Genomic DNA, 18,776 nt, shown 5'->3' on the forward strand with positions numbered 1-18,776 from the left:
GGCGCTGAAGGCAACTTCATGCAAGAACAACTGGTCCTTCAGCTGGGGATACCTACGGTAAGATGGGAGGCCCCCTTGAGGATAACTTCCATCCAAGGGACACTTCTGCCAGCTTGTATTCTGACCTCTACCGTTCCGTTGATGGTTCGCACAGGAGCGATCCATGTGGAGGAGGTAGCCTTCTTGGTCTTAGAGAGAGCTATCCACCCCCTGGTGCTTGGTCTTCCGTGACTCCAAAAACACTCACCCTCCATCCAGTGGTCAACTATGCAGATTGTCAAGTGGAGCCCCTATTGTACCGAACACTGCATGAAGCTGCCCAGACCATCAGCTCGCCTGCTGTCGCATGCTGCCCTGGGGCCTCCCACTCCTTACGAAGATTTTGCTGACGTCTTCTCTAAAACCAAAGCGGAGATCCTTCCTCAGCATCGCCCATACGACTGCACCATCGAACTGCTGCCTGGTACAACCCCTCCTATGGGCCGAGTATACCTCTTGTCCTTGCCGGAAACCAGAGCTATGTCGGAATACATAGCAGAAAACCTTGCCAAAGGGTTCATCCGACCCTCGAAGTCCCCTGCAGGTGCCGGTTTCTTTTTTGTTACCAAGAAAGATGGATCGCTCAGGCCCTGTATCGATTACTGCGGCTTAAATGCCATTACCAGATGTGACTGCTACCCGCTTCCGCTCATCCCGGAGCTGCTAGACCGGTTACAGGGTGCAAAAATATTCACCAAGCTCGACCTTCGGGGTGCCTATAATTTGGTGAGAATCTGCGCTGGAGACGAATGGAAGACCGCGTTCAACACCAGGGATGGGCATTACGAGTATCTCGTGATGCCCTTCGGTCTTTGTAATGCCCCTGCGGTCTTCCAGAACTTGATGAATGACATCCTCCAAGAACTCTTGAATACTTGTGTGATTGTCTATTTGGACGACGTCCTAATATTCTCCCGGGACTTGCCCACTCATAGGGAGCAGGTCCGTCAAGTATTACGGATTCTACGCCAACACAGCCTGTACGCAAAGCTGGAGAAGTGCATTTTCGAACAGCCGTCCTTGCCGTTCCTGGGCTACATTATCTTAGCCGAGGGGTTCCAGATGGACCCAGATAAAGTAGCCGCCATCCGCAATTGGCCTCGCCTGAAAGGATTGAAAGCCATACAGCGCTTTCTCGGCTTTGCCAATTTTTACAGGCATTTCATCCCGAACTACTCTCGATTAGTAGCTCCATTAACTGTCTTGACCCGGAAAGGGGTCAATACAACAGATTGGCCTGCCTCGGTCTGCCAGGCTTTTGAAGACTTGAAGAGGGCCTTCCTCACGGACGTCTGCCTTCGGCACCCGGTCCCTGAACGTCCCTTCATTGTAGAGGTGGATGTCTCGAATATTGCGGCAGGGGCTGTTCTAAGCCAGTTCTCTGATTCTGGTCAACTCTACCCGTGCTCCTACTTTTCGCGAAAGGTCACGCCCGTGGAATGTAATTATAGCATCAGCAACAGGGAACTGTTAGCGATTAAGCTTGCACTGGAGGAGTGGAGACAATGGCTGGAGGGAGCCAACCATCGATCACCATCTACACGGACCACAAAAATCTTACCTCCCTCAGCCAAGCTCAACGCTTGAACCCTCGGCAGGCTTGGTGGTCCCTGTTTTTTGACCGATTCGATTTCACCATCCGCTACCGCCCTGGCGCTAAGAACACCCGTGCTGATGCCCTTTCTCGAGCTTCGGAACCTGAAGTATCACCCAAGACCTCCCAGCCTATCCTGGATCTGCGGAAGGTCTGCATAGCCTCCTCTACGGCACTTCCTGAAGAGAAGACTGTGGTCCCTCGCCGTTCCCGCCGGGCCGTCCTGTGTTGGGCCCACGAATCCCTCACTGGAGGCCACGCTGGCCGAGTCGCCACCTTGGACCTTATCAGCCGCATTTACTGGTGGCCCACAGTGAAGCGATATGTCCGCCTCTTCGTAGATTCATGCCCGGTTTGTGCTCTGCAGAAACCTTTGACAGGGAAACCCCGAGGCCTACTCCAGCCGTTACCAATCCCTGCAGAACCGTGGACCCACTTTTCCACGGATTTCATCGTGGACCTTCCGTTGTCAGAAGGAAATTCGGTCATCTGGGTCACAGTAGACCGTTTTTCTAAAATGGCACATTTTGTGCCTCTACCAGCTCTGCCTTCAGCCCCGGAACTTGCCAAGTTGTTCGCCCTGCACATATTCTGATTTCATGGGCTCCCGCATGATATAGTCTCTGACCGCGGCCCTCAGTTTATAGCCCGCTACTGGAGGGCATTCTGTAAACGCTTCCACGTCCAGTTGAGCCAGTCTTCGGCCTTTCATCCACAGTCCAATGGACAAACAGAACGCACCAATCGAACCCTCAAGACATATCTACGGTCCTTCGTTAACGAAAGGCAGGATGATTGGGCTCTTCTCCTTCCGAGGGCAGAGTTTTGTTACAACAACCACACCCACTCTGCCACAGGGAATTCACCGTTTCTGATGGTTTATGGGAAACAGTTACGCCCCCCTTTGCTGTCGCCTGACCCCAGTACCTTGCCTGCAGTACAACTTTCCACTCGCCAGTTACGTTTGCTGTGGTCGTCCACCCAAAAGAAGCTTCAGAAGGCCGCTCAAGCTACCAAAACCTGGGTAGACAAGCATCGTCAGCCAGCTCTGGTCTTCCTCCCGGGGGACCGCGTCTGGTTGAGTACCAGAAACTTGCAACTACGAATCCCGTCCCACAGATTGTCTCCACGCTTCTGCGGGCCTTTTCGAGTGGCTGAACACATTGGAGCTGTCTCCTATCGGTTACGCCTGCCCTCCTCTATGCGCATCCACAATGTTTTTCATGTTTCCCTCCTTAAACCACTTGTCCTCTCCAGGTACCATCCTAAGGTCCCAGATGCACCGGATCCTTCCGTTCCCGGAGATACTACATACCAGGTGCGGGAGATCCTGGACGTTAGATACCATCAGCGTCGTTGGGAATACCTGATCTCCTGGGAGAATTGTGGACCTGAGGAAAACACGTGGGAGCCTTCACGGAACATCTTGAATAAAGACCTGTTGAGGCAGTTCCATCTTCAGCACCCAGGTAAACCAGGGCCTGCTAAGAGGGGGCGTAAGAGGGGGGGGTACTGATGTGGTCCGCTCCGCGACCCTCGCGTCCCGGCCCTTACCTCAAAGTTCCAGCTGGGCCACTCGATGCCTGAACCAGCTCCGTGAGCGTCTCCGCGGGGGAGACGCCATTACCCTGGGCTCCTTAGGCGTGCGCGCGCGTGCGCTGTCACGGCGCTGATATAGCCCATTTCCCGCCAGAGCGAGCTCCGCCCCCGCTTCTGACGTCAGACGCCCAGTCCTACTTAAACTCCCCGCGGTCCCCACTACGACGCCTTGCAACCGGGTCCCTTGCAGTGCCCAGTTGCCCTGAGCCCCGGTGTGTGACGTCCTCGCACACCGTTCCTGCCTGCCTGCCTGCTTGCTCTACTTCGTGACTTGCTCGCACTTCTAACCTCTCAGTTCTTGCCAGCTTCAGCACCTGTCCAGGTTCCTGCCTGGGCCCACTCTGCCTGCCTCCAGCTCGCTACATTTCCTGCTTGGTCCTGCTCTGCCTGCCTTCAGCTTGCTGCAGTTCCAGCCTGGTTTCTCGCTGCCTGACTTCAGCCCGCCGCGGTTCCTGCCAGGCCTCCTTCATCCGCTTCAGCTCCAGCCAACTCAAGATCTGGACCAGAGATCACCTAAGTCCCAGCGGCCGGGTTCCTACGGGCTCCTCCCGGGGGGACACCGGCTTCCAGGGTGAACCGCCTGAGTCCCAAGTGGCTGGGCTCCCAAGGGCTCCTCCCGGGGGAGTACCAGCTTCCGGGTGAAGCCTACTGTCTACACCAGCCTAGTCTGCCTACTGGCCTGCTTTCCCGAGACCATAGTCCAACTACCCCAGGTCTCCCGCAGGCCAGCCTAAGGGTCCACTGTCTAGCTAATCCACAACAATAAAAGCATTTTTTAAATAGACATTTATATTTTAAATAGGTTTTGTGGAATATATATACCGTATATAATTTGTATATTCTATTTATTCACTCATTTATTCTTTCTTTCCACTGCTCCTTTTGTTTCTTTCTGGTACCATTGCAGTGTTTTTGCCTATCTTTTCCTTTATTAATAAAACCAACACTGCAAACAGAGTTAGAGGAAATAACTTTGTTCCCACACCCTAGCAAGAATGAGAAGTGAGATAATGCGTGTTTTATATTGGGCAGAGAGGAGGAGAGAGGAAGTATAATTACTCCTTCATAGTGCATTGCTTGACTATTTTAAAGGGCTACAAAATGCTATTTCCATGAAATTGTCTCTTTCCCTTCTAACAAGGAAGGAAAGGGGGGCACTTCCTTTTCATGCTACCTACTTTATTCTAGGCAGTATGGAGATCGTGCATGTGTTTTTGTTTTTGCCAGTATACAGGAGTGTGGAGAGATACTGGCATGCAAACTCAGGAGAAATTCTTCTGAATTATTACGTGCTGAAATTCTTGTAGACCACACATGTTTTAGCAATAGAGTCACAGGGCAAAGAGCCAAATACAGGCACAGCAGTGCAGAGAGGGGAAACATTTCTGTGCCTGGTATAAGTGCGGTATCCTCTTCCCTAATTCTGAGGGTTGGAATTTCCAGAAAACTGCCTAAATACATTCTCTTATGGCGGAACCCATCAAGCTCTGAATTATCTATCTTTCCTTGGATTTTATTGATGAGGGAAAGACTCACTTTCAATTAATTTCCTTTACTTAGGTTATCTCCTTTAAACCTGGAGTATATCTCTCCCCAGCTGCTGAACAGAATTTTCCCTGGAGCCACATGAGACGCCTGCTTGCTGGATGTGGACTCTGCATTAATAATTCTAAGTGCTTCTGAATTAGGTTAGTGTAGGAGAGTTTTCAGTATATTGATTTTTCTATCATCCATTTGTATTGGGATACAGTGTGCCTGATTACAAGTACAGTTAACTCCCATTAACAAATGAACAGACCAGTAATTAAAGGCATGTTTGCACATGAAGTACTAAAAGGAGTGCATGGGTTATCTACTCACATAAGATGTTCCATTCTGGGTCAGACCAAAGTCCATCGAGCTCAGCATCCTATCTCCTCCAGCGAGCAATCTGGGTCATTAGGAAGTACCTGACAGATCCCAACAAATAGATTCAGTTCCTTGTTTCTCCCTCCCAGGGATAAGTGATAGCTGTGTCCTGAGTCTAGATGGCTAATAATCATTTATGAACTTTCTCCAGAAAGTGTCCAAACCCCTTTTAAATCCAACTATGCTAGATGCCTTGACATATTCTCTGGGAACCAATTCCACAGCTTATTTGTGCATTGATTGAAAAAATACTTTCTCCATTTTCATTTAATTTAATTTAATATTTATATACCGCACATACCAAACTTATAAAGCAGATCAAGGTGGTTTACAATGGATAAAAACATACAAACAATTTTCAACATTAAAAGCTTCCACCCTACTTAAAATACACATTCTCTTACTCCTCCCACCCACATTTCCCTTCCACCCCATAGAGAAATGATATTACTGACATATGTCTGACTCATCCTTTATTCTAGCTGCTTCTTAGAGTCTTCTGCACTACTACTTTCCCAACCACAGCCCAGAGACTATTTACTGCCTAAAAAGCCATGTTTTCACCTTTTTTCCTAAATAACAAATAATCCTCCTCTAATCTATCCTCCTTTGCTGCCAAATTCCAAAGTTCTGTCCCCATCACTGAAAACATTCTCTTACGACTTTTCACCTTACATCCTTTTCTCCAAACTGGAACTTGTAGGAGGTTTTCATTTTCTGACCTAAGCTTTCATAATGGTACATAAGGTTTCAACATCCACTGCAAGTAGCATGCCCCTTTCCCCTTACCACCTTAAAAATTAAAAGCATCACTTTGAATTTCGACCGCATTCTCACCAGAAGCCAGTGTAACTGGTATAGCGGAGGTACTGCACTCACCCTCCTTGAGCAGCCAAAAATCAAACGTGCCACCATGTTCTGTACCATCTGCAATCGCTGGATGGATCTGTATGGAAAGCCTACTATCACAGCATTACAGTAATTAATAGAGATGTAAAGTAGGCTTGAAGAACTTTATGAAAAGCAAGTCTGCTCAATAGAGCTCGTAAATTGTGTAATTGACAATTTTAAAAATGCTCTCTGTACTATTCCTAAAATATGTGCCTCCAAACTAAAATCAGTCTAACAAAATTCCAAGTCCCTTACTTTCTCCTCTGTTACAAATTTATTATTATCAAATTTAACTGTTACTGGATCACAAGGGCCTTCTCTTGCTTTAACCAAAAACACCTCCATCTTAGATGCTTTCAGCAACAACCCATTTCCTAGCATGTAGACAAATGGAATCAGGACTAATGGGTTATGCTCCTTTGCCGGCAGATGGAGATGGAGCAAGATGATGTCACAGTATATTTACTCCTGCAGTGACCCCAGCCTGCCAGTATTCTCCATCTCCAGCAGATGGTGGATGTGCATCTCAAAAGAACATAAAAACATGCCATACTGGGTCAGGACAAGGGTCCATCAAGCCCAACATCCTGTTTCCAACAGTGGCCAATCCAGGCCATAAGAACCTGGCAAGTACCCAAAAACTAAGTCTATTTCATGTTACCGTTGCTAGTAATAGCAGTGGCTATTTTCTAAGTCATCTTAATTAATAGCAGGTAATGGACTTCTCCTCCAAGAACTTATCCAATCCTTTTTTAAACATAGCTATACTAATTGCACTAACCACATCCTCTGGCAACAAATTCCAGAGTTTAATTGTGCGTTGAGTGAAAAAGAACTTTCTCCGATTAGTTTTAAATGTGCCACATGCTAACTTCATGGAGTGCCCCCTAGTCTTTCTATTATCCGAAAGAGTAAAAAACCGATTCCCTATGGGGATTGCTTCAGATTTTGGAAGGAGACTTTTAAATTAAGAAAGAAAAGCCCAGCTCTCCTGCGGCGATACCAAATGGTCCCTCCCCAGTTGAGAATTCCTGAGGTAATTTCTGTGGTTTTTCAGATGTGTGCTTTGGTCCGGGAGCTGGGTTTCCCAGCGAGGACTTAGCTGATTGTATATCTTAAAGGCAGCAGGTTCAGGAGGGCGAGAGCAGCAGTGATGGCAGATGCCCTCTCCCCCCCGCAGCCAGAGACCGTCTCTGTACTCAGCTGATAAGGGCTGAGGTCAGGTAAGGTTTAAAAAAAAGACAGAGGGGTTTGTAGGACTTCCTCCTGTCTATGTGCTTGGTGCACCATTCCGGCATTCATTCCTGCTTCTGTGGGCAGCCTGGTGGGTTGAGCAACCCTGGTGGGCTAGGCCCCGCAGTTAGGCTTTTTGCCTGCCCGCTGCATGAAAGACCACAGTGGCGTTTTCGCACGTTCTTGTGCATCCTTTACTGCCCTCTCCAGGACGTCGGTGTGCACAGTGTTATGGCTCTGCACACGTGAGCTCAGTTTTTGGCGCGCCATTTGCATTTGTGAGTACAAATCATTTGCATAATTGTTTTTTTTACATTCCGTGGATGCACCAGCTATTGCCACATGCAATGAAAAAGCACGCACAGACAACTAGCACCTGTTTTACCGTTGGTCTTATTACATCGGCCCTATTGACAGCTGACAGGCATCTCCATCTTCAATGCTGGATTTCATTTCAACCCCTGAAGAAGAAAAGTGATTTCAAAACACTGCAGCGTTGGATTAGCTACAGAGGATGCAAGATTTGAGCTCTACTCTGTCGATTCAATCTATTCTTGTAGATCGAATGTCATTGGAAGCCTGCACTTGAGACTTAAATCCCTGAGATCTGAGTACTGATCTTTTATTTTACTTTGCTTGACCTCAGTCTGGGGAATCTTTTATTTCATCAACAATTTTTCAAAAAATATATGGAATTTGGAGAATTGGCACCCAGTAGGAAATAAGGCACTAAGATTTATTTATTTATTTATTTAAGGCTTTTATATACCGACTTTCTTGATACAAATCAAATCAACTCGGTTTACATCGAACTAAGCAGTTAACCATAACCAATTAACAAAAGACAAAATTTGATGAAGCATAAAGTTACATTGTAACAAGGGAGCAAAAACTAGGGATAGGAAAATAAAGGGGGGAGAACAGAGATAGTAGACTATATACAGGTGAGGGTGTGGGAGGGAGGCAAAGGAGCCAGTGTCATTATGACGTATTAGTGTGTCTTAGTGCTTGCTTAATTACAGTGGAGATGGGAACAGTTCTGAGTCCAGCTATTGGGCTAAGAGCAGGGAAAGGCTCGACCGAAAAGGCATGTCTTGAGTTTCTTTTTTAAAGTTAGGAGACAGGTTTCCTGCCTGAGGTCCGGGGGCATGGCTTTCCAGATGGAGGGACCTATTGTTGAGAATGCCCTGTCTCTGATATTTGAGTGGTGCACCACTTTGATTGGAGGAACGTGTAAGGATCCTTTGTAGGCTTCCCTTAAGGGTCTGGCTGTAGAGTGAAGTTTGAGAGGGTGTAGCAGGTCAAGAGGCGTCTGATGGTGAATGTTTTTGTGAATGATTGTAAGTGATTTATGTAGAATCCTAAAGTTTACTGGGAGCCAATGAAGATCTTTCAATATGGGAGAGATGTGCTCTCTCCGATTAGTATTCGTCAGGATTCTCGCCGCCGCGTTTTGAAGCAGCTGGAGGGGTTTTATTGTAGTAGCAGGAAGACCTTGCAAAATGGAGTTGCAGTAATCGACTTTAGAGAAAAGGATGGCTTGGAGGACCGATCTGAAATCATGATGGAAGAGAAGTGGCTTGAGTTTTTTGAATACCTGTAGCTTGTAGAAGCACTCCTTTGTAGTGTGGTTTATACATTTCTTTAGGCTCAGGTGACTATCTATTATGACTCCAAGGTCTTTTGCGTGGGAAATTTGTGTGTTGGTGTGTAGCTTTTGATGGAAGGGACTACCTTCTGGGGTAAGATATATGGTGTGGTCCCGGTACCTGTTTATATGAGGTTTTTATGAATGCAAAGTGACTTCCTTGACTGCAAAGTGACTCCCTCTGTTACAAACATTGAAATTCAGTGTATGGTATAGACCTTTTTCACTCTATGGGTTCTTCATTTACATATTGCTATAGAGGCACCATTAAATCTGTTACATGTCTATGAGGAAGTTCATTCTTGTTATTGGACCTTTACTATACGTGTGACTATTTGTTAAAATCATTCCTTGCTATCCTTACCTAAGATTTCATGAATTCAATATATTATTTTAGCAATACATATATACTGATCATGCCATGAATGAAATCTAAGTCTGTTACAGTATCCATAAATACCTATTGCCTCTTGCTTTACCAGTAGGCCACCAGCTTCATACCCCTCCCCCATCACAAATGCCCCCCTTATTGCCCTCCCAACACTCTCTTAGTCCCACCCATACCCCAAACCCCTATTATTTCCAACACACTCTTATCAGCCTCACTACTATCTCTAAACCCATTGCCTCCCAACACATTCCTAACAACCCCAATCCCTTCCCTAATTCCTACTCTCACCCCCGTTCCTAGTACCCACAGTCTATTTACCCCATGTGGGTGTTAGGTTAGGCCTACCGGCCTCAGGACAACTCCACTCTGCTCCTCCACTGCTCTTGGCCCTCGGGCCGCAGCGCAGGCATGCCCCTGGCAGGGCCAATGCTCTCCCCGTGCCGCCGGGGCCGCTCTGTCTTCACTGCAGGCAGGGACACTGCCAACGTCTGCCTCTTCGTCCCCGCCCCTTAGGCGCACACACGCATGGCCCGCACAAATTTAAAGGGCCCGCGGCAGGGAGACGCCACAGGCTTCTCCCATTGATGCCAGGGTCTGCCCCTATTTATATCTGGCAGCGACCTCTGCCCAACGACTTGGCAATAGGTCTCTTCGCCTTGGGTTCCTGCCTGGCCTTCCTCGCTCAGCATTCTGCGTTCCTGTTTCCTACCTGCTGTTCCTGACCTCATCCTCCTGCCTGGTTCCCGTCTCCTGTTCCACCTTCCAGCCCGTGTGTTCCACCCTCGCTCCGCTTCTCCTCTGGATGGATCTCCTTGTTGCCTGACCTCAGACCGGTCCTCACGTTGCCTGATTGCCGCCTGCCACTGACCTCTGGACTGGACCTCACATTGCCTGATTGCCGCCTGCCACTGACCACTGGACTGGACCTCATGCTTTCCGATTGCTGCCTGCCACTGACCACTCGTCTGCTTCCCACACCTTCATCACTTCTCTCCACAGGGGCCTTCCTAAGACCAGCTGGCCCCGGTACCCAAGGGCTCAACCTGCGGGGAACGAGGGCTGGTAGTGGAGAAGCTCCCGTTGGCCCCTACATCGCTCCAGCCTCGCCTCTTGATGATGGTGACCAGGAGAGGCTTACCCCTCCAGGTAGTGCCAACACCACCTCGGGCTAAGGGTCCACCATCATCACCAGACTATCGTAACAGTGGGTAGGAGGCTGCATGATTACATTCTTTTTGCAGGCTTCTCCAGGCCTGCTATATTGTCCTGGTGTTTCTGCACACTCCTCTGACAGGGAATAGAAGTGTAAAGCAGTATAAACAAGAAAACCCCAGAATACCTTAAGGGACCAGATCCATCTTAAGCCTCAGACAATAGTGAATCCTATAGGAGGACCCTGGGAAGATATATATCTAGCCATGTCAAGGAGGGAACAGAAGGCACCAAGGAAAGAAGGAACTTTAGGAACCTCGGAGCAGTAGATTAATTCTGTAGATATCAACTTACAATTTATTTTAGAGAGCCATCACAAACAAATTTATTTTTTAAATGTATTATTCATTAACACGGAGGCAATTTTGACAACTACCCACAGATAGATTCATTCGTTTTCAATTTATGAGCTATCCTCCAAGGTGTATGAGGGAAAATGTTCCAACAGGGCAGTTTTTAAGACTTTGCCTCCTTTGTTTCTTTCAAGATGAATATAAGAAACAGGCATTGGAGATAATCAAAATATTTCTACATAGAGGTTACCCCTGTAACATTATTTTAAAAAAAGCATGTAAAGGAGCACTATATGCCTATAGGGACCTCTTAATTCAGAGTACACATAAGGCTCCTTTGGACCAGATATGAGCCTGAAAGTTGGTTAAAACTTATAGCACATGGGCCATCATGAAAATAATTGCTTATTATTAAGTTGGTTTCACACAGAAATATACTATATATACACAAAAAAGGAGGGATGTTTTTTTTTTTGCCAGTGATGATTAAAACACTTTTAATGTTTGTTGACATTATGTAAGCAAGTTACAATGTTTCACGGGTGGATACATTGTATTATGCTTTTTCATCTCATTTGTACCATCACTTTGTGATAAAAACTGTAGAAATAGTGTTGAGGAGTTTGTGGTATTCTATTTATTTTGATCTTTGCATTTGGAGAATACCAAGTAGTTACCTAATTACTATTGCCCTGTTCTGTTCACTTACCCCCTCATTTATCAAAATGTACTAAGGCATTTTTGCATTAAGACCATATCGTATGGTGCGATGCAAATCTGAAAAAGAGGAGGAGTTAGAAGACCTGTGTTAGGAAGGAGGGAGGGAGAGAGAGAGAGAGAGAGAGAGAGAGAGAGAGAACCTAGCCATAATATCTTTTCCCTAGATAGGTATTTATATTCCTATGGGAGGCCCACCTAGTAACTCGAGCTGAGGTTTAGGTATTAGTGTAGGGGGTTAGGGGCCACTTTGACATTCAAAGTGAGACGTACGAACAGAACAGTGGTCTCTTGTGAAGATTTGATGACCTTCGGAGTGAGGAAACTCACTCAAAGATGAGATTTGTGCAATGTTCTCTCAACCTAGCTTGATGGACTCTCTACCTGGGTAACATCAAGCTAGGTGGAGAGAACATTGCACAAATCTCATCTTTGAGTGAATTTCCTCACTCCAAAGGTCATCAAATCTTCACAGGAGACCACTGATCTGTTCGTACGTCTCACTTTGAATGTCAAAGTGGCCCCTAACCCCCTACACTAATACCTAAACCTCACTTCGAGTTACTAGATGAGCCTCCCTCTCTCTCTCTCTCTCTCCTGAGCTCCCTGGGACCATTAAAAATGGTCCCCCAGTGGTTGTATGCAGGAAATACAACAGATCTGGTACTTATCGCAAAGTGTGAAAATGTTATCGCAATTTGCGCTAACTTAGCTCTTCACATAGATATTAGCACAAATTGCGATAAACTGTCTATTAGCATAAAACACACCCCTTTTGCTATCGCATGCGATACTTATCGCATTTTGATAAATCCAGGCCTTAGATGGTAACTTTCAAAGGGGCGCAAGCGCACATTGATGAGTACGTTTCTAGGGACACAACTATTTTATAACATACAAGTGTATGTTATAAAATAGCCTGGGTGCCCGTATGTGTCAATTATGCAACTCAGACCAGTTATGCATGCCCAGCTGCAAAATAGTCAATTTTGCAGCTGGGCATGCATAAATGGTCTGAGTCGCGTAAGGGGGGAATTTTATAACTAGCGCACATCCGCAACATGACTGCTTTCACCACTTTCTACACCAGTTCACCTAGTATAGAGTTAGATCCTCCAAACCCCCTGGTTTCATAGAATGCCGTCTCCCTAATTACCCCAGATCCTTTAAATCCTTTAGAAATTGCTGTTTGTTTGTTTTTAAAGTTATACCTCATCCATCGCAGAAGTAAAAGTTATGTGGTACTGGACCTGGGTGCATGACCCAGGTTCGTAAGTATTTGTATGCACATCTCTTGGTCCCGCCCCAGAATGCCCACACTCTGCTCAAACCACGCTCCTTTTTCAATTGGATTGAGATATTCGCATATTGGGAGATTGCGCGTATGTAGGCAGCTTTTAAAATCCGGTGTACACGCATCTCCCAATTTTGATGAGTGCACATCTTTTAAAATGCACCTTTTTTACTTGTGTGTGTATATATATATATGTATGTATATATATATATATATATATATCAAAAAACACTCTATACAGAGTGGGATACAAGCACCTATTCTATTATAAAAAAGTTTTTTATATGCCTTTATAATGCATAGATTGTATTGACTCAAACAAACACTTATTACAAATTTTTATTACAAAAGATCCTTCTCATTGAAATACATGTTTGGCATCTCTAATCATACATTATACATTATTTTCATGAGCAACTTTTCCTTCATCTTTAATACAAGAACATTCTATTTATAAACATCTTAAAAACTAAAGTTTCTTATTTATAAACATTTAACCATTCATACTTCCCCATACATATCTTCATTCTTAACCCATACATTATTGCACATGCTCCCCTGTATGGGAGTTATAAACTTCAACCACCTTTAATAAGTGTCCTCAAAATTGTAATATCTTCAACAAATTCCTCAAATATAACTTCAAAATAACTTCTTCTCTTATAGATGGCTATAGAGTTGTCCTCTAACTATCATGCGATAAAGCTAATATTCAAAACAGGTTTCTTTCGTTATTACTGACAATACTATTCCCTCTAAATCCTCAAAAAAGTTGTTATACAGGTGTTCTTTTTAACTCTATTGTTGGTATCCCAACAAGGCCCTTGTTTCGCCAACTGGCTTCCTCAGGGGAATAATCAATTTGAACCGAACACCTTATGTCATGAGGTAACCAGTTCTTTGACGCTCCCTGCTTACTTCAGCGGGGCAAACATGTATTTATTTCTGAAATATTATTAGCTTCACAAAACTCTGATGTACTTCAAAACTTATTCACCAACAAAACCTTTTCTTGGACATCTCCCACGACTCGCCTGCCTGACACTTTTCCATGCCTTGTAACCTGTCTCTCAGCACATATAATCTTTCTCAAAACCTTTACTGCTCAGATCATATTCTTTACGTCAACTGCTCCTCTGATTATCTCGGCGTTTACTCAAACCGGAACGTGTGTGTGTTCAATTTGTACCCTGCTATGATGCTGGTCTTTCAAAAGCATAATAAGAGAGGTTTTTGAATGTAGCTTTTGTCTGACAGATAGGTACATTGTAGTGCATTGAGGACTTGATTCATGTGATGTGGTATGCGGACTAGTATTTCTTTGGCTGAAGTTCATTTATTTATTTACAAAAATGTATAAACCGTCATAATTAGCAGAATCCTGTTTAGGGTGGAGTACAAAACAATATAAATTACTCTACAAACAATTTTACAGTTGTTTTTTTTATGTACCTAAAATATATGCGTGCCAGGCTTAATATGTAGAGAAAAAGGAAGTGTAATTGTGGCATGCGGGTAGTTGGGGGAAGGGGGAAGAGGGAGGGAGCAGGGCCAGAGCTGTGTGCAAACTCTCTCCCCACACCCAAACACACACAAACTGTCTCTCACACACACATTTATGCAAACACCCTCTTCATATTCCATTTCTGCAGGAGAGCCACAACTGATTTACACTGCCATCTCTGCTCCATTTCATCAGGTCCTGAAAAAAAGGTAGCAATACACCAGTTCTGGGTCATTCTGCCAGAATTAAAACGTGAGTAACAGACACAAAAAAGTATTGAATTTAACAGAAGTTCAAAACTTGTGAGCATCAGTGTGAATCATCGAAGCCAGGCTTTTGAAGCCTTAATGATTGACACTGCTGCTTACAAGTTTCAGACTTGCGCTTATTCAATTCCTCTTTGTGTTTGTTCTTTGCTCTTTCCTACAGAATAGGAGGATGGGGTTGCAATAAGGTGCAGATAAGTAGCTGTTCTCTGCTTTGTCTACACCAGGCTCAACTCCTCCCCTTTTCTTTCCTGTAGGCTGCTGGAGGAGAGGGGTGGAGCAGAACACCCATGCTGCTCTGCCTCTTTTGATGACCCTCCTTCTCTTAAATGTGTCCTGGTTCAAACTGAAGAGTAGTAAATCACCTGACTAGATGGTATACACCCCAGGGTTCTGAAGGAACTAAAAAATAAAATTTCAGATCTATTAGTAAAAATTTGTAACCAGTCATTAAAATCATCCAATGTACCTGAAGACTGGAAGGTGGCTAATGTAACCCCAATATTTAAAAAGGGCTCCAGGGGCAATCCGGAAAACTACAGACCGGTTAGCATGACTTCAGTGCCAGGAAAAATAGTGGAAAGTGTTCTAAAGATCCACAGAACATATAGAAAGACATGGTTTAATGGAACAAAGTCAGCATGGCTTTACCCAAGACAAGTCTTGCCTCACAAATCTGCTTCACTTTTTTGAAGGGGTTAATAAAAATGTAGATAAAGGTGAACCGGGAGATGTAGTGTATTTGAATTTTCAGAAGGCATTTGACAGAGTTCCTCATGAGAGGCTTGTAGGAAAAGTAAAAAGACATGGGATAGGTGGTGATGCCCTTTCATGGATTACAAACTGGTTAAAAGACAGGAAACAGAGAGTAGGATTAAATGGACAATTTTCTCAATGGAAGGGAGTGGGCAGTAGAGTGCCTCAGAGATCTGTTCTAAGACCTGTGCTTTTCAATATACTTATAAATGATCTGGAAAGGAATACGACAAGTGAGGTAAACAAATTTGCAGATGATACAAAATTATTTTCAGTAGTTAAATCACAAGCAGATTGTGATAAATTGCAGGAGGACCTTGTGACAATGGAAAATTGAGCATCTAAATGGCAGATGAAATTTAATGTGGATAAGTGCAAGGTGATGCATATAGGGAAAAATAACTCATGCTATAGTTACACAATTTAGGTTCCATATTAGGTGTTACCACCCAGGAAAGAGATCTAGGCGTCATAGTGGATAACACATTGAAATCATTGGCTCAGTGTGCTGCAGCAGTCAAAAAAGCAAACAGAATGAATGGAATTATTAGGAAGGGAATGGTGAATAAAATGGAAAATGTCATAATGCCTCTGTATCGCTCCATGGTGAGACTGCACCTTGAATACTGTGTACAATTCTGATTGCTGCATCTCAAAAAAGATATTGCTGCAGTGGAGAAGGTACAGAGAAGGGCAGCCAAAATGATAAAGGGGATGGAACAGCTTCCCTATGAGGAAAGACTAACGAGCTTAGGACTGTTCAGCTTGGAGAAGAGATGACTGAGGGGGGATATGATAGAGGTGTTTAAAATCATGAGAGGTCTAGAATAGGCTAATGTGAATCAATTATTTACTCTTTCAGATAATAGAAAGACTAGGGAGCACTCCATGAAGTTAGCATGTAGCACATTTAAAACTAATCGAAGAAAGCTCTTTTTCACTTGCCAGGTACTTGTAGCCTGGATTGGCCACTGTTGGAAACAGGATGCTGGGCTTGATGGACCCTTGGTCTGACCCAGTATGGCATGTTCTTATTACTGGCAGTTCATTCACCACAACTCTACTCTTATTGTTCCTATCACTGTCTTTACTAAACCAGGGGCTAATACCAAGGACTTTCCACATGAAGCAACCCAAGCCTTTGCCTTCCTGAAATCTGCACTAGCACTGCAAAGACCTGACACTCCTTTGACACTCCATGACCTTTTTTAGGTACCATTCTCTCTCAGTCCACCATAGAAGTAAATGTTACCTTGTGCTTTCTATTCTAAAACATTCTCCTCAGCAGAAACTATGGCATTGGTAATCATAAGCTGCTCATCATTAAAATAATTTTGGAATGTGGGGGTCATCTACTGGAGGGCACTGTGCATCCCTTTAGCATCTTCACTGACCATAATAATCTGGGTATACCTCCAAACGCCAGAAGGTTTAACCTGTGACAAGCCAGATGATTCTTGTTCTTTGACAGGTTTAACTTCTGCCTAACCTACCAAGTGGCTGGCAAAAATGTTAAAGCTGACGCCCTTTCTAGATCTTTTCAATCTGCTGATATCTCCAATGATTCTCAGAATCTCATTGACCAAGATTATTGAGGTCACCTCTGTGGTATCAGCTGGAATCCCACCAGGAAAGACTTTTGTACCCAAAACTTATTGACAGAAAGCTTTGAAATGGATCTGTGTTTCTAAACTGGCTGATCACCAGGGTATCTACAAAACCTTAGACTTCATCTCCTGCAACAAGTGGGGGCCCATAGCCAAGGATGTACATGTGGTTATGTATCCTCTTCCACTAATTCTGCACAAAATAAGACCCATTGTCAATGACCGCTGGGCCTACTCCATCCTTTACAGCATTCAGAGAACCTACACCTACTCCCACAGAAAGAGTAAATAACTGATTCACATTTACCCGTTCTAGACCTCTCATGATTTTAAACACCTCTATCATATCCCCCCTCAGTCGTCTCTTCTCCAAGCTGAAAAGTCCTAACCTCTTTATTCTTTCCTCATAGGGAAGATGTTCCATCCCCTTTATCATTTTGGCTGCCCTTCTCTGTACCTTCTCCATGGCAACTATATCTTTTTTGAGATGCGGCGACCAGAATTGTACACAGTATTCAAGGTGCAGTTTCACCATGGAGCGATACAGAGGCATTATGACATTTTCCGTTTTATTCACCATTTCTTTCCTAATAATTCCCAACATTCTGTTTGCTTTTTTGACTGCCGCAGCACACTGCACAGACGATTTCAATGTGTTATCCATAAGAACATAAGATATGCCATATTGGGTCAGACCAAGGGTCCATCAAGCCCAGCATCCTGTTTCCAACAGTGGCCAATCCAACTCACAAGTACCTGGCAAGTACCCAAACATTAAATAAATCTCAAGCTACTATTGCTTATTAATTAATAGCAGTTTATAGATATTTCCTCTAGGAACTTATCTAAACCTTTTTAAAACTTAGTTACACTAACTGCTGTAACCACATCCCTTGGTAATGAGTTCCAGAGCTTAACTATAGAGTCACTTTGACGCCTAGATCTCTTTCTTGGGTGGTAGCTCCTAATATGGAACCTAAAATTGTGTAACTATAGCATAGGTTATTTTTCCCTATATGCATCACCTTGCACTTAGCCACATTAAATTTCATCTGCTATTTCGGTACCCAATTAGCAAATGCTAGAAAGCACTGGATTGCCTTGAGATCCACTGGCTGGGGCAATCCATAATTGCAGATAGCTCGGTGAGGTCCATTCGAAGGCCTTGCACAGAGATAACAGTTATGTTAGCTCCGAATGTTCAAAAACATACTTTCATAAAGAAGGCTCTGAGCAGGAAGCAGTCCCTTCAAAATGTCTATAAAGCAGGAATACCTAACCAAGGGTATGTGAAAAGATCATTTGCAGTAGTTCTAGAAACTTATTTTTCTTTTGCTTTGCTTTTTATAGGGCAACAGGAACTATGTACTGCAAACATAGTTGCTTCCAATGTAAATAAAGAAAACAAACATATACCCAGCAATTTACCAAGGAGAAAGCATCTTATTTAGGACCTGCTCAGATTTTAACTGTAAGTTGGTTTATTTTAATTATTCAATGTTTGTTTAATTTCTTTGGCTAAGAGAATAACAATATAGAGAATGTACTGTCTGTTTTCAGCTCTACTAAACTTGGATTCTGCCTGTATTTTTTTAAAATAATCCTTATTTTTTTTTTTTTATTTTTTAGTTATGCAATTTACAATACATAGAAGAAAAATAAAGGTTATATGAATACAGATATCATTATAGATTCAGAAGAATATTATTAAACACAAATCATTTAACATTTTATCTGTAAGTTAGAAGAAATCCTCAAGAAGAAAAAAAAAAAGAAAATTAAGCGGTTTTTAAACAATCTGAGGAAACTCTTGAACAACTGAAA

At 44.0% G+C, this 18,776-nt stretch overlaps 1 protein-coding gene across 9 annotated transcripts in view; it reads left to right on the forward strand.

Annotated features, from left to right (window-relative positions):
• The window catches only part of LOC115096830, a 219,963-nt gene that overhangs the window by 119,898 nt on the left and 81,289 nt on the right, over positions 1-18,776 (forward strand). For 8 of the 9 annotated variants that reach the window (XR_003858151.1, XM_029611997.1, XM_029611990.1 and 5 more), the window contains one exon: positions 18,303-18,423. The gene's annotated coding sequence lies outside the window, so the exon portion shown is untranslated. Of the gene's footprint in view, positions 1-4,832; positions 4,921-18,302; positions 18,424-18,776 lie in introns of those variants that run through there. The other variant, XM_029611996.1, reaches the window with a different exon arrangement.

Source organism: Rhinatrema bivittatum, chromosome 8, assembly GCF_901001135.1.
Source record: "Rhinatrema bivittatum chromosome 8, aRhiBiv1.1, whole genome shotgun sequence".
NCBI lineage: Eukaryota > Metazoa > Chordata > Amphibia > Gymnophiona > Rhinatrematidae > Rhinatrema > Rhinatrema bivittatum.